The sequence below is a fragment of the Mesoplodon mirus genome (genome assembly GCF_964341445.2).
Source record: "Mesoplodon mirus genome assembly, chromosome: 2".
Lineage (NCBI taxonomy): Eukaryota > Metazoa > Chordata > Mammalia > Artiodactyla > Ziphiidae > Mesoplodon > Mesoplodon mirus.
In genome coordinates, this window is record NC_138977.1 from 121,291,120 (window position 1) to 121,304,434 (window position 13,315).

The window sequence follows — 13,315 nt, forward strand, 5'->3', positions numbered from 1 at the left end:
CAGACACTTGGGGAAATCTTGCAACACAAAAGACAAGCAAATCTGCAAATGAGCAAATAAATACAGCACAACCTGAAGGAGACAGACTTCAAGAAAAGGAAGGCTTCAAAAAACTATCTTTAATATCCTTAGAGATATTAGAGATGATATTGAAACTGTGAGGCAAAAACAAGATGACATCCCCCCAAAAACCCCCAAATAATCAGGAAATAAAAATTTTAAGCAAACAAAAACAAATGTACCAGATATTGAAAACTCAGTAGAACGATTTGAAGATAGACTTGTGGAGACATCAGCAGAAGGTAGAGAAACAGAGAAATGGAAAATGCAAAGTCTGGATTAAAAGGGCCCACTGAGTACCCATCACAATGAATGGAAGTAAACACTCATGCCAGTGTGTTAGTGTGAAATTTCAGAGCACCATAGGCAAACAGGAGATTCTATACACTTTTGGGGGGCAGGGGGTACTCTGGGCACATCCAGAAGATTGGGAATCAGAATGACCCAGACATCTCTATAGCCACAGCAGAAGCTACAGGAACAGAAAGGCAGTGCTTTCACAGTTTGGAGGAAAATCATTTTAACCTAGAATTTTGTATTAGCCAAACAACCCATTGAGCATGAAGATTAAAAGATATGTTTTATATTTTACATATTATATTAAAAAAGAACTAGGCCACTATGGGTTGGGGAGTCCTAACATTGCTCCTCAGCAGTATTCTCAGAAATTACCAATATTTGTGTTGGTTTGGGCTTCTAATCTTGCAGAATTTGACTACCTTCTAGTTGCCTAGTCAAGGGAAGTTACTGTTCCAGTGCGGTTCTCCCTGTCTTGACCACAGGAATGGGCAAGTAGGGCAGGAATCTGTGACCACGTGACAGTGCAGAGGTGAGATGCTTTGGATTTTGTAGCCCCCTCATATCACAGCACAGGGCTGCCCTCTCTGTCTAGGGCAGGCCCTCAAGTCTGCATGACTCTGGGCATAGAACTAGAGGGACTAGGGTTGGACTTGACAGCTGCCAGACTGTCTCCCACCTGAAACCTCTCCTGCCCTGTCCACCCTGTCACCCTAGAGGCAAAGGCGCTCACCTGCCCATCTCAAAACCTCCACTCTGCTCCATAATTATTTGTTTACCTGTTTGTTCCCATCCTTTCTCCCCCGACCCCAAAGCAGGCATTCTTGAGGGTAAAGGCTACATATTGTCTTTTTCTGAATCCCCAGCACCAAACACAGACCCTGGTAGTCAAGGCTAACAATGAATGAAACTTCATCTGAAAAAAAAATCCATCCATTCATTTGTTCATTCATTCAATCCTATTATGCACCCTTCTGGGTACTGGCAATAGCAGGAGACAAATTAGACTATGTTTGTGAACTTAGGTTCTGGAGGAGGAGAGAGACAAGCCAAAACAAATCGCATCGGCTCTGGGCAAGCGCCCAGGTTACTCTGAGGTCCAGGTGGAGCAGAGTGCTGTGCTCTCGCTGCTGGTCCCACAAAGATGAGCCATAAACAAGAGTTCCCGCTGTCATCTGTCCCCGAGTTAGTTCAGAATCTTCCAACAAGGAAGCTGTATGGTTGTATTTCAGGGCAAACAACAGCTATTAGTACCTGTGAGCCAGCTATTGAACGTGCAAAGATGACTATGATAGTTCCTCGCCTAAAGGACTTATTTTCTGCTTCTAAGAAGCAGACATAAGACATAACATTTTAATGAAATATGGAAAGTGCCATCTGTGATCGAATCAGGCTCTGGGGGGTATAGAGGACACAGAGATAAGCCTTTCCCTGTCCTCCCTTTCCAGGATTCTGGCCAGCTCTGTGACACAGACAGGAAGACTGGAGTCCAGTGCGGCCACATCCAGCGCAGTCAGCCTACCCAGTAGGGGCTGAGCCCCCCAGGGCCCAGGAGTCCTCGTAGGGCTGAGGCTGACTGGGGAGCTGGAGGGCAAACCTCAGGGCTCCTGGCTTCTCCACAAGCCTTTGGGACTGCCCACAGTTCTGTAAATATGACAGTCAGGCCCTGGGCAAAACAGCGAAGGGGTTTCCATGTGCCTGCTAAGGTGGTCAGCCCCCATCTTTGCTCTCCGCCCCATCCTCACCTCAGCACTTCTCTCTCCTGCTCTCTTGCTTCCTCCCCTACCCCCCAGCTCCCAAAGGCCACCAGTCTTACATCCCGGCCTGTATCCTCCCGTGGTCCCTCCTTGTTCATAAAACATGTGCACATAGCTACAGCTTCAGGGCGCTGTGCACTGTTCATTCAAAGCTCAGATGTCTACTCATTCTTTTGCCCACTCCCAACTGTTCTAGGGTAGGACGCGGCAGGGCAAAGACGGGCGGAGGAGTTCTTCCTTGGCCGGTGCTGGTGCCGATAGCCCCATGCTCCCCATGCTCTCTTGCTTGGGCTGGTGTTTCTTATATGTGGAATCTAAAATATAACACAAATGAACTTATCTATGAAACAGAAACAGACTCATAGACATAGAGAACAGACTTGTGGTTGCCAAGGGGGAGGAGGATGGGGGAGGGATGGAATGGGAATTTGGGGTTAGCAGATGCAAACTATTATATAGAGAACAGATAAACAACAAGGTCCTACTGTATAGCACAGGGAACTATATTCAGTATCCTGTGATAAAACATAATGGAAAAGAATATGAAAAAGAATGCATGTCTAGGTATGACTGAATCACTTTTCTGTACAGCAGAAATAACACAACATTGTAAGTCAACTATACTCCAATAAAAAAATCACCCAGTATAAATGAAAAAAAAAAAGTGACTTCTTACTCCCTAAAGCATTCCTCTGGGTTCCTGGGAGGGCTCCCTGCTCTCTCTTCCCTGGGTGGGCTACTGCCCTCCCCCTCGGTGTAGGCTTGCTAGCCATCTGTCCACCCTGAGTATGCAACAAGGGGCCACTTACTTTGGAAATACCTCTTGGACACAGGATTTCCCTTTAAGAATTCCAGGCAATATTCCTCTTGCTGGTTCCCCATCTGGTTCCTCGCCCCTGTCCTGGGGAATTATTACTCAAGTAGTAACTCAAGTGGAGGGAGAACTGCCCACAGGAAATGTGATGGGAGTAGTGTTCCCTGCTGCCGTGCCCAGCAGCCAGCCGGCTCGGGGGTGTGCTGGGGCTGGTCCACATGCTTCTCCATTTTTGGGGGGCAGGGGATCAGGCCCCCTGAGGCTCCGCTGAAGCTGGCTGTCCTCAGGTGTAGGGGAGCGAGGTGACACTTTCAATGCCCTCCCCTTGAGAAGGGAGCGGGGGCTCACAGAAAGGCAGCAGCTCCCTCTAAAGAAATCACTTTACAGACCCTCTCCTTCTTCATAAATCCTCCCCAGTTTTGTAACGTTTTAAGACTATTCCTTATGAGGTTGTCATTTAACTGATTCTTGAGCTCTGATAGCTCTCATTTGAGAGTCTGTGACACAGCTCCCCATTTAACATTTTGTTACGTGTATTTGTTTGTTTTCAGTGAAATTGAATTACTATACTATAACTTGCCCTTTTCATTTGTCAATATCACGTATATCACTACAGGTCCATAAACATAAATATACCTCTATCTTTTTTGAAATTTCTTCTGCACAGATGCATCTATTATGTGAACGACAGGGCTGGGACTAGGGTAGGGCAGGCAAGGTGCCGAGGGAGCAAAATCTAGGGAGGTGCCCATGCCGGGGTCACTCCTGGTGAGTGAGTTCGCATCACACTTTTGTCCTTCAGGCAGTCTTTTTACTTGTAGGAGGCAACCTATGAGGAGGTAAGAGCACAGACTCTGGAACCAGATTGTCAACTTGGGCAAGTTGACTTTCTGTGCTTCAGTTTCAGCATCTGGTAAAATGGGTCAGTAATATTATAGAATCTGATAGTATCTATACTGTTGTTTTGCTATATGAATGTACATATATATGTAATTTATAGAGATAGAATATATATCCTATGTGTATGTATATATATAGATAGAATATATATATGTGTGTGTAATATATAGTCAGAATATATATACATATATGTGTGTGTTTATACATTTATATAAAATATATATACCGATAGTAACCAACTTACGATGGTTCTGCTTAAGGGTTTTTGATTTTACGATGCTGCAAAAGTGATACGCATTCAGTAGAAAGTGTAAGTGGAATTTTGTGTTGTTTTGTTTTTTAAATTAATTTTTATTGGAGTATAGTTGCTTTACAATGTTGTGTTAGTTTCTGCTGTACAGCAAAGTGAATCAGCTATACGTATACATATATCCCCTCTGTTTTGGATTTCCTTCCCATTTAGGTCATCACAGAGCATTGCATGTACGTGGAATTTTGAATTTCGATCTTTTCCTGGGAGTGGTATGTAGTACCGTCCTCTCTCGTGATGCTGGGCTGTGAGCTCTGCCGTCACGCAGGGAAACCATCGACACACAGCCATTCTGAACCCACACAACAATTCTGCTTTTCACTTTCAGTACAATATTCAACAAATTACATGAGATATTCAACTTTATTATAAAATAGGCTTCGTGTTAGACGATTTTTCCCAGCTGTAGACTAGCATAAGCGTTCTGAGCACGTTTAAGGTAGGCGAGGCTAAGGTGTAATGTTCGATAGGCTTGGTGTATTGAATTTTCAACTCAGGCTATTTTCAACTTACTATGGGTTTATTAGGAGGTAACCCCATCATAAGTCAAAAAAGAGCTGCACACATATGTGTGTATCTACATCTATGTCATCTATATGTATTATCACCTACGTCTATAGCATCTCTATCTATGTCTTTATCTACCTGCATCCATGGAACAGTGTCTGACACCTGGAGAGAGCTATGTAAGTGCTGTTATTATTATTGTGGTGGTTGTTGTTATATGTGCGTGCCTCACCCCTCTCTCCTGTTCCCCCGGCCACCCCCCCGCCTTCAGCTGTGTGACGTACTTTACCCTCCCCGACCCTCTAAGGATAACTCATGTAAACAACTCTAGAGTATTGTTTTAAAAAAACTCCATGCTCGTTGACATACCAACTTTGTCATATATGAAATTCTCATTTGAAATGCAAATCAATTTCTGGACCATTTTTTCTGCCTAACAGATCTATTTGCTTATTCCCATGCCAATATAATACTGGTTTGAGTACAGTAACTTTTAACTATGTTTGGATAGTTGGAAAAACAAGTCCTCATGTTTTTCTTCAAAATTTCTCTTGGTTACTTTCACCTATTTATTCTTCCAAATGAACTTTAAGACAATTTTATTCAATTTTAGAATGATGAAAATTGTGTCCACATTTCAGTTGAGATTACATTAACTTTACATAACAATTTTGGGGGAATTCGTTTTTATGATATTAGGTCTTCCCATCCACAAAAAGACATATCTTTTCCTTTATTCAGAACTCATTTTATATCTTTCAAATACATTTAAAATTTTTCTCTATATAGATACCATGCTTTCACCATATTTATTTCCATGAATTTTACACCATTTGTCACCATTATGAACAGCGTATTTTTTATCATTTCTTTTTCTGTATGCAAAGCAGCATAGGGAAAAGCTATTAATTCTTACATCTAGTAACTTTACTAAATTCCTTTCCTAGATAAAAAATGTCATCAGCAAAAGAAAATTTTATTTTGTCTTACTTAAAATTTATGCCAGTTGTTTCATTTTCTGGCCTAATTGCATTTGCTAAAACCTCCAAGACACTGTTCAAGAAAAATGACAGAGCTGGCATCCTTCTCTGGTTTCTGATTGTAACTGAAATGGTTTTAGTGATTTGCTATTTAAGATGTTATTGGCTAATGAAACTGTAAACAGCTTGTAACATATTGAAGTTGATTCTTATTCTTACCTTGTTCAGAATTCTTTTGAAAAATAGCTGCTGAACTTTGTTAAGTACCTTTTCAACATCTATTGATATGACTACAAATTTTTTCTTTTAATCTTGCTGCAATCAATTTTATGTACAGATTTCCTGAGATTTGAACCACTGCTGAATCTCTAGAAAAAATTTTACTTGGTCATAGTATATTTCTTCTGATACATTGCTATATTTTATTTGACAATATTGTATCAAATTTTTTATTTTTATTTTCAGAATGAGATTAGGCTGTAGTTTTTCCTTGTGTACTATTTTAGGTTTCTGTATTAACTGTATAAGATAGATTAGAGAACCTTTAGTCTTTTCTATAGCTTGCAATAATGTAACTGTTATTGGAATTATCTGTTCTTTAGAGGTTGACTAGAACCAAGCTCTAAAGCCATTTGTTTCCAGTAACCTTTTTAGAGGTAGATTTTTATTCACTTTTCCCATCTCTACTACAGTAACTGGTCTATTCAAATTTTCCATTTCTTCTTAATTTTGTTAATATATATTTCATTGAAAATCATCTATTCCCCCTGGAGATTTAAATTTGTTGCCAAAGTATTACCTTAGAATTGTTTATTTGCTTTTTTCCCTTCTTTTCTTCCTCCCTCCCTCCCTCCCTTCCTTCCTTTTTCCCTCTTAAACCAGGTTCATGAGGATTAGGCATTTGTTGTTCTTTTCAAAGACCAGCTTTGGGAACGATTTATCTGGTCAAAATTTTTTTGTTTTCTATTTAATTCCTTCTTGCTGTTTTGGATTATTTTGCTATAATTTTTTTCTCCTTTTTATAGACAAACACAACATCCATTTTTAGATTTATTTTTTTTCTTTAAAAAAGAAGGTAATTAAAGTCATAAACAGCTTTTGCTATGCACATAGATTTTTTTTTTTTTTTTTTTTTTTTTTTGGTACGCGGACCTCTCACTGCTGTGGCCTCACCCGTTGCGGAGCACAGGCTCCGGACGTGCAGGCTCAACGGCCATGGCTCACTGGCCCAGCCGCTCCGTGGCATGTGGGATCTTCCCGGACCGGGGCACGAACCCGTGTCCCCTGCATCGGCAGGCAGACTCTCAACCACTGCGCCACCAGGGAAGCCCCTATGCACATAGATTTTGACATAAAAGGTACTTCTTTACGTTGCTTTCTGGGCCATTTATAATTTCACTTTTGATTTCTTCTGTGATCCATGGGTGGGCTCTTAACTTTATAATAGTTAAGGTTTATTTAATGTCCTTTTTTTTCTTATTTTTTCCTAGCTTTATTGACTTGTGACTAGAGAAAATAGCTTTTAAAACTTCTACTTTTTCCTTTTTACTTTAAGGATTCTATAGAGGCCAAGTCAGAAAAGACACATTTTGGCATATCTTGATTACTTTTGCCTTTGTATTTCCAAAATTGAGGTCTTTGGGGGGTTTTGTTCGCTTGTTTGTTTGTCTGTTTTGAGGTCTTTGGTTTGATTCAGTTTTTATTTGGTTAAGACTCCGAGGTGCTTCTTATTGGATGGAGTATATAAGGGTTTGCTCTTTGGAGTTGTACCATGTAGCAGCCCTAGGTGTGTGGGGGACATACTCCCAAATTCTTGCATGTTTACAAGTACATTTCTCGCACACTGACCAGAGAATAATATCTTGGCTGAGAAGAGGATTCTTCGGTTGCAAGTTTGTTCTCTTCACAGCCTATAGGTATTAAAGTACCATATTCTAGTTTCTGGGCAAAGTAAGAAACCTGCTGCCCATCTGAAACTCTTCCTTTATAAATCACTTGTCTTTACTGTGATACTCTTATGAGTGCTTCTCTAGCTTCCCACCTCTCCTCCAGATATTTTGCCCCAGTTGTTCCTTTCCGCAGACTCTCTGCTTTACCTTAGAGTACATTTCAGGGTGGAGGGGTGGAGGAGAAAACCCCTGAACAGATGTCAACGAGAGGCTCCAAGTTTCTTATCTGGCTTCAGCAGCTGCAAGTTCTTTACCCAGCTGCTTGGCTAGATTGCTGTCTCATTGCTGACTGGACCCAAAGTTCATGAGAATGGGGTGCCTTTAATAAACACTTGTTGACAGCCTGACTCACTGAGGGGCTGTAGGAGCGGCTGCAATCACCATTGCGCATTACTTTGTTTTAACAAGTTCCAGATGTTAGAGTTCCCTTTGCTCACTCAGAAGACCACTGCTGGCTCCTGACTTTAGGTAAATCAGGCCATGCTTTTAAGGAGGTACTCTGAGGAAAAGTTTAAATAGGAATTTTTGTTAATAAACATGCGCTTAGAAAAATGCACAAATCCTAAGTATACAGCTCAATGAATTATCACAATTTGAACACGCCCTTGTAACCAATGCCCAGAATAAGAAAGAGAACATACTACCACCCCAGATGCTCCCATATGCCCCTTCCAATCACTTGAATCCAGGGCAAGTTTGGACTTTTTCTTAAAGGTTTTAAGAAGCCACTAAAGTTTTTTCACATAGATGAAAACAGAGTTCCTCGACTTTGGCACTACTGACGTTTGGGGCCAGACGATTCTTGGTTGAGGGGGGCATTGTGGGAGGGTTAGTAGCACCCCTGAACTATAGCACCCCCATGCCAGTGTGACATCCACAAATGTCTGCAGACATTGCCACATGTTCCCTGGGGGCAGAATCTCCCTGGGGGAAAACCACTGGTGCAGAGGACAATCTGTGAAGAAGGACATTTTAGGAAGATGACACTGGCAGCCCTCTGTGAGGAGGTTGGTGGAGAACCAGGAGGTGACGGGGGAGGAAGCAGGTGCAGGGACAGGAGTGAGTGCAGCTGGCACCCCGGGGGCAGGACGGCTGGGCAGCACTGGAGGTCGCACAGCGAAGCATGGGCAGGGCTCAGAGGCTGATAACTTGGGTAACAGGAGATGGGAAAGAGCCACAGATGGACATCAGTCCGGTGCGTGGGTGAGTCAGAGCATCACTGTCAGAAATTTGTAGGTCAAGAAATGGGGAATTGGGGCAGTGAGGCTGACCAAAAGTTTGGATTTTAACACCCTTTTAGGGAAAAAGAGGTTGGGAGCTACACTATTATCTCTAGTTTATAAATGGGAAAATTCAGGCAAACAAAGAGAAGCCAACCTGTCCAAGATGAAAACCCAGAGAGTGTGCAGGATGAGGACCCCAGTGCCCCATCCCAGCAGGGACTGGTTGGCCAGCTTCAAGGGCTCCATTGGTTTCCTCTCAAAGTAGGATGGCCCTGAAGGTGTGTTTCACTGTCCTCTCCCTTCAAAAATGCTTCAGTTACAGCACAGCCCTGCCCATGACAAGGGGAGACTTGTCTTTCAAGAAAGCAATAAAGGCATGAGTGATTGTGGCATCTGGAGATCGTTTACCAGTTCTGGGAGAAGCAGCTTCGAGCAGTGACCCTGGAGCACCAAGCCGGTAACCAGCCCAGCAGATGGTGCCAATTTGGTCAAGGCCCTAAGGCAGGTACCATCAGGGGCGTCCTCCGGGAGCCCCTGGAAGGCAGGGGAAAATCAGGGAAGGGACTGCGGTAAGCTCAGCCTGGGAACAGCAGGGCACTGCGGTGTGGCCCACCGTGCTGCCAGCACTGCGTGATGCAGCCCAGGGTGCACAGGCAGCTGCACGGTCACCGCATCAGGGGTTAGACGGACACGTGGCTCCACTACTGATCTAGAAGGGTCTCCCAGGCTAAGATGTTGGCCTCTCGCACCATTCAGCTTCTTACTCGAGCTGCTCATGGCGCGGATCTGAGGGATTCGGGTTTGGTTTCCTGTGCCCATCCCCTGCGGAAGCACCATCGGGAGCCTTGGAGCCAGGGATAGAGGAGAAAGCAGGTACGGAATCCGCGTAATAAAGGGACTGGTGCCTCGGCACTTAAGTGCTGACCTCGCCCTCTCCTCTGATGATGCTGTTCCCCAGCAGCCCATCAGCCGGACCCGCTCACAACCACTGGCAGACCACCTGCCAGGCCTTGCCTCTTCCAGGAAGGCTTCCCAGATACACCGTCCTCCCTGCTCCAGGCACGTACCATCCTACCCGGCCCGTTGTACTCTGCCTGTTTGCAGGTTGGCTTCTCTACTGGGACTCTAAGCTCCTGAGGGCAAGGCCTCCACCATATTTATTTCTGTTTAGCTCAGAAGCCCAAGTTCTCCACGCTCCTGAGTCACATGGCTGTAACCCAGGCCCCCACTGTGCAGGCCTGGAGGAAGGCAGGGCCCCCAGATGCTCCGCGTCTCCCACCAGCCCCTCCCTTCTGCTCCAGCTGCTGCTCTGGGTGAGTTGGTACCAGTGGACCCGCTGGCCCCTCCCTTCCCCCCACCCCACCCGCAGCCTTTGCTTCTGCACAGCCCAGCTAACAATAAGCCAGATTGTCTCGGGGAGCTTTATTAAAGGCCGAGGGTAACACTAGGTTAATAAAAACCTAGGAACAGAAAGGTGCAGAAAGCTAGCCTCTCAGGATCAGATACTGATGCTCCTGAAGTCTTCCACCCGACTCTTTGTCTCCGGGAGTCTTCCTCCAACCATCAATCTTCCTGATTCTGGCTGGCAGCCATACTTCCCGGGATCCGCTCCAGCCCAGACAAGCGTCTCCCCTTAAATCCTCCCTCCTCTGATGCTCCAGACCCTGTGGTCTCTTCCCATCACTGCACTACCCGCCCACTAGGACAACGGCCTCTCTATAGAATGCGCTGAGCGGTCTGCACATCTCCCACCCGCCACCTGTTGTACATTTGCAGAAGCGAGACCACTTAATGGATATTGCAAATACGAATTCTAGTACCATCCTTAGAATACAGGGCCTGACTGCAGTTTAAAAGCTACACTTCCGATCTTGTCTTTTCTTCACCTTATTATTAAATTCAGAGCACTTAACGAGGGTGTCTGGGACAGGCTAAGTGTACAATGATGTCGGTTGATTGAATTGATGAACGTAATTTCCTTCGTTATTCAATTTTGATGAGGGATAAAACAGTATTTGTAACTTGCTTAATGAGATAATTAAGAGATGGTGGCTGCATGAAATAGTGGGAAAGTTTTACATTTATATCTTCTAACTTTGGAATTGATCGAGGCTGGTCAATTGATCATTTTTCAGTTTATGTCCTCAGAATCAGTAAGCCTATGTGATCCAATTCCCAGGCAGAGAGTGGGGCTCAGGGAAAGGACAGCAACAGACAAAGGGTTCACATTCCTTGTCTCAATTATGGGAAGCCAGGCCTGGCCACAGTTGTAGGGTGGGCTGGATGGCCTCAGCCCAGGAGCTAGAAAGCAGGGAGCAGAGAGAAACTAGAATAAGAAAATACAGTAAAACTTGAGTCAAAGCTGAAGTGTCAGAGCCAGCAAGACAGCCCCAGATATGAGGTCACAGGCCAGTCACTGGTACCCAGAACATGGGGATTGAGGGCTGGGCTGGGAGACAGAGCCTCAGGAGAGCCCTAGAGCTGCTCGGCAGAAACCAACGGTGTTTTCCATGGAGCAGCCCTGACCCGGTGGCCAAGAGGGATTGAGCAAGTAAGTATCAACCAGAAGTGAGAGTTCAGAGTTGGCTTGAAAACCCAGGCAGACTGCCAAGGACTAGCAGAAAACCCAAATGTCCTTTGACAAGAGGGTGTGTGGATAAAGTGTGGTTCACACAGTGCTGCAACAAAATGACCGAAGTACAGCTGTGAAAACATGGCAGATCCTTGCAAACGTGATATTGAGAAAAAGAATGAGGACACAAAAGAATACATCCATGCAATTCCATTCATTCAAAACCAGGTAAAACAGAACCATATTTTTTAGGTTTTAAATACATGGGTGGTAAAACTATTTTTTTAAAAAAACAAGGAAATTATTAGGCTAAATAAAATAGTGAATTACCTCTGGAGGGGAGGGACCCATGGGGCTGGTGGTGGTGATAATATTCTGTTTCTTCACCTGGTCGGTGGTTACAAGTGTTGGCTTTGTATTTATTAACTAAATTGTCCACGTATGTCTTGTGCACTTTTCATTTTCTATGTTCTATTTCATAACTTAAAAAAAAAGTTTTTTAAAAAACGTACAAGTTAAAATTCTGCAAGCAGTCCTTTTGAGGGAGGGTTCCAGACATGGCTTTGTTCGCCAGCCATAAATAACAATTTCAGCAAGCTCCCCAGAGGCAAAACCTGCAGGCTTCCTAGCCCAACTCTTCAATCAACACACACTTAACAGGAGCATACTATATGCCGGGCATGGTGCTGGCCACTGGGGGCTCAGGTAGGGGCCTCACTCCCACGGCGTCCTAGGAAACAAAATCATCTGACACAGGATGCTTCCCTCCCCGGCTGGAATTTCTGGAAGCTCAGAGCTGAAGTTTGTTGTTATTTTTGGTAGCTTTCCGTGTTGTAGATTTGGGGATAATATAATCCCTTAGTTTTACAAACAGTGCCACATTTTACCAGAAGCCTTTTCAAATCCTTTTTGGTGGCAGTCAGAGAAAATGAGGAAATAACAGGGAACCCCTTACTCTCCTGTTGGCCCCGCCCTCCCGCCTCTGCCCTGCCCGCCTTGCCCTGTCTGCCCCTCTCCAAGCAGCCGGGGAGTTAATCCTGGATCAAGAGGCTGAGCTTCCATTACCCCAGCAACAAAGGGCGAGAGGGGCCTCCAAACAGAAATACACTTTCATTTACCACTGTGAAACACCCTTCATCAGCTCTCAGAACACAGTTCACTTTGCTAGAAGATACCCTGGGATGAAGCTGTGTTTTGGCCTACCGGAAATGCCAGGTGACTTCGCTGTGGGAGGAAACATTATTTAAGATGTTGCCCCAAATGAATGTGACCTTGCCTGGGGAGAGGGCACCCGCGCCACTGGAGTTGGCCCAGGATTCATTCCAGGTTTGCCCGCGGCTTCCACAGAGGGGCTGGGGACAGGGAAGGGGCGCTGTGGAAACCACACTTGCTTCCCTTTTCCCCCTTGAGATTATAAACCTATGTAGACATCTTTGGAATGTGACCATGCCAAGGTTCCTGTTCCCTTTATGACTCCACCGACTTCTGGGCCGTTTCCAAGACATTAACTGGAGAGAGAAAAATGCTCAGGGGGCTGGGGAAAAAATGCCTTAATTATGTTTCGAGCCATTTTCAGGGAGACTGAAATAGGTTTGGACTGTTCTGGGGAAATGAGCTGAGAGCTTTGTGCTGTATGGCTGGACTTTCTTGAGTTGGAAGAAAATGCATTCAGAATAACAGTGTGAAATCCTGAAATGTGTGCAGTTTCAATGAAAACACAAACCCTCTGGTGTTCCTGGTACACACGTGCATGGCCTCACACACACACGAGTTCACATGTGCGTGCACACAAAAACACGTACATGAGCACGTATGCACACACATATATTCATGCATACACAAATGCACATGTGCACATACACACTCAAACACACAACCGTTTGTCCAAATGGATATGAACACAAAGGTCAGACAGGGAAGGAGAAAAAGGGAAAGGCATATAGGAA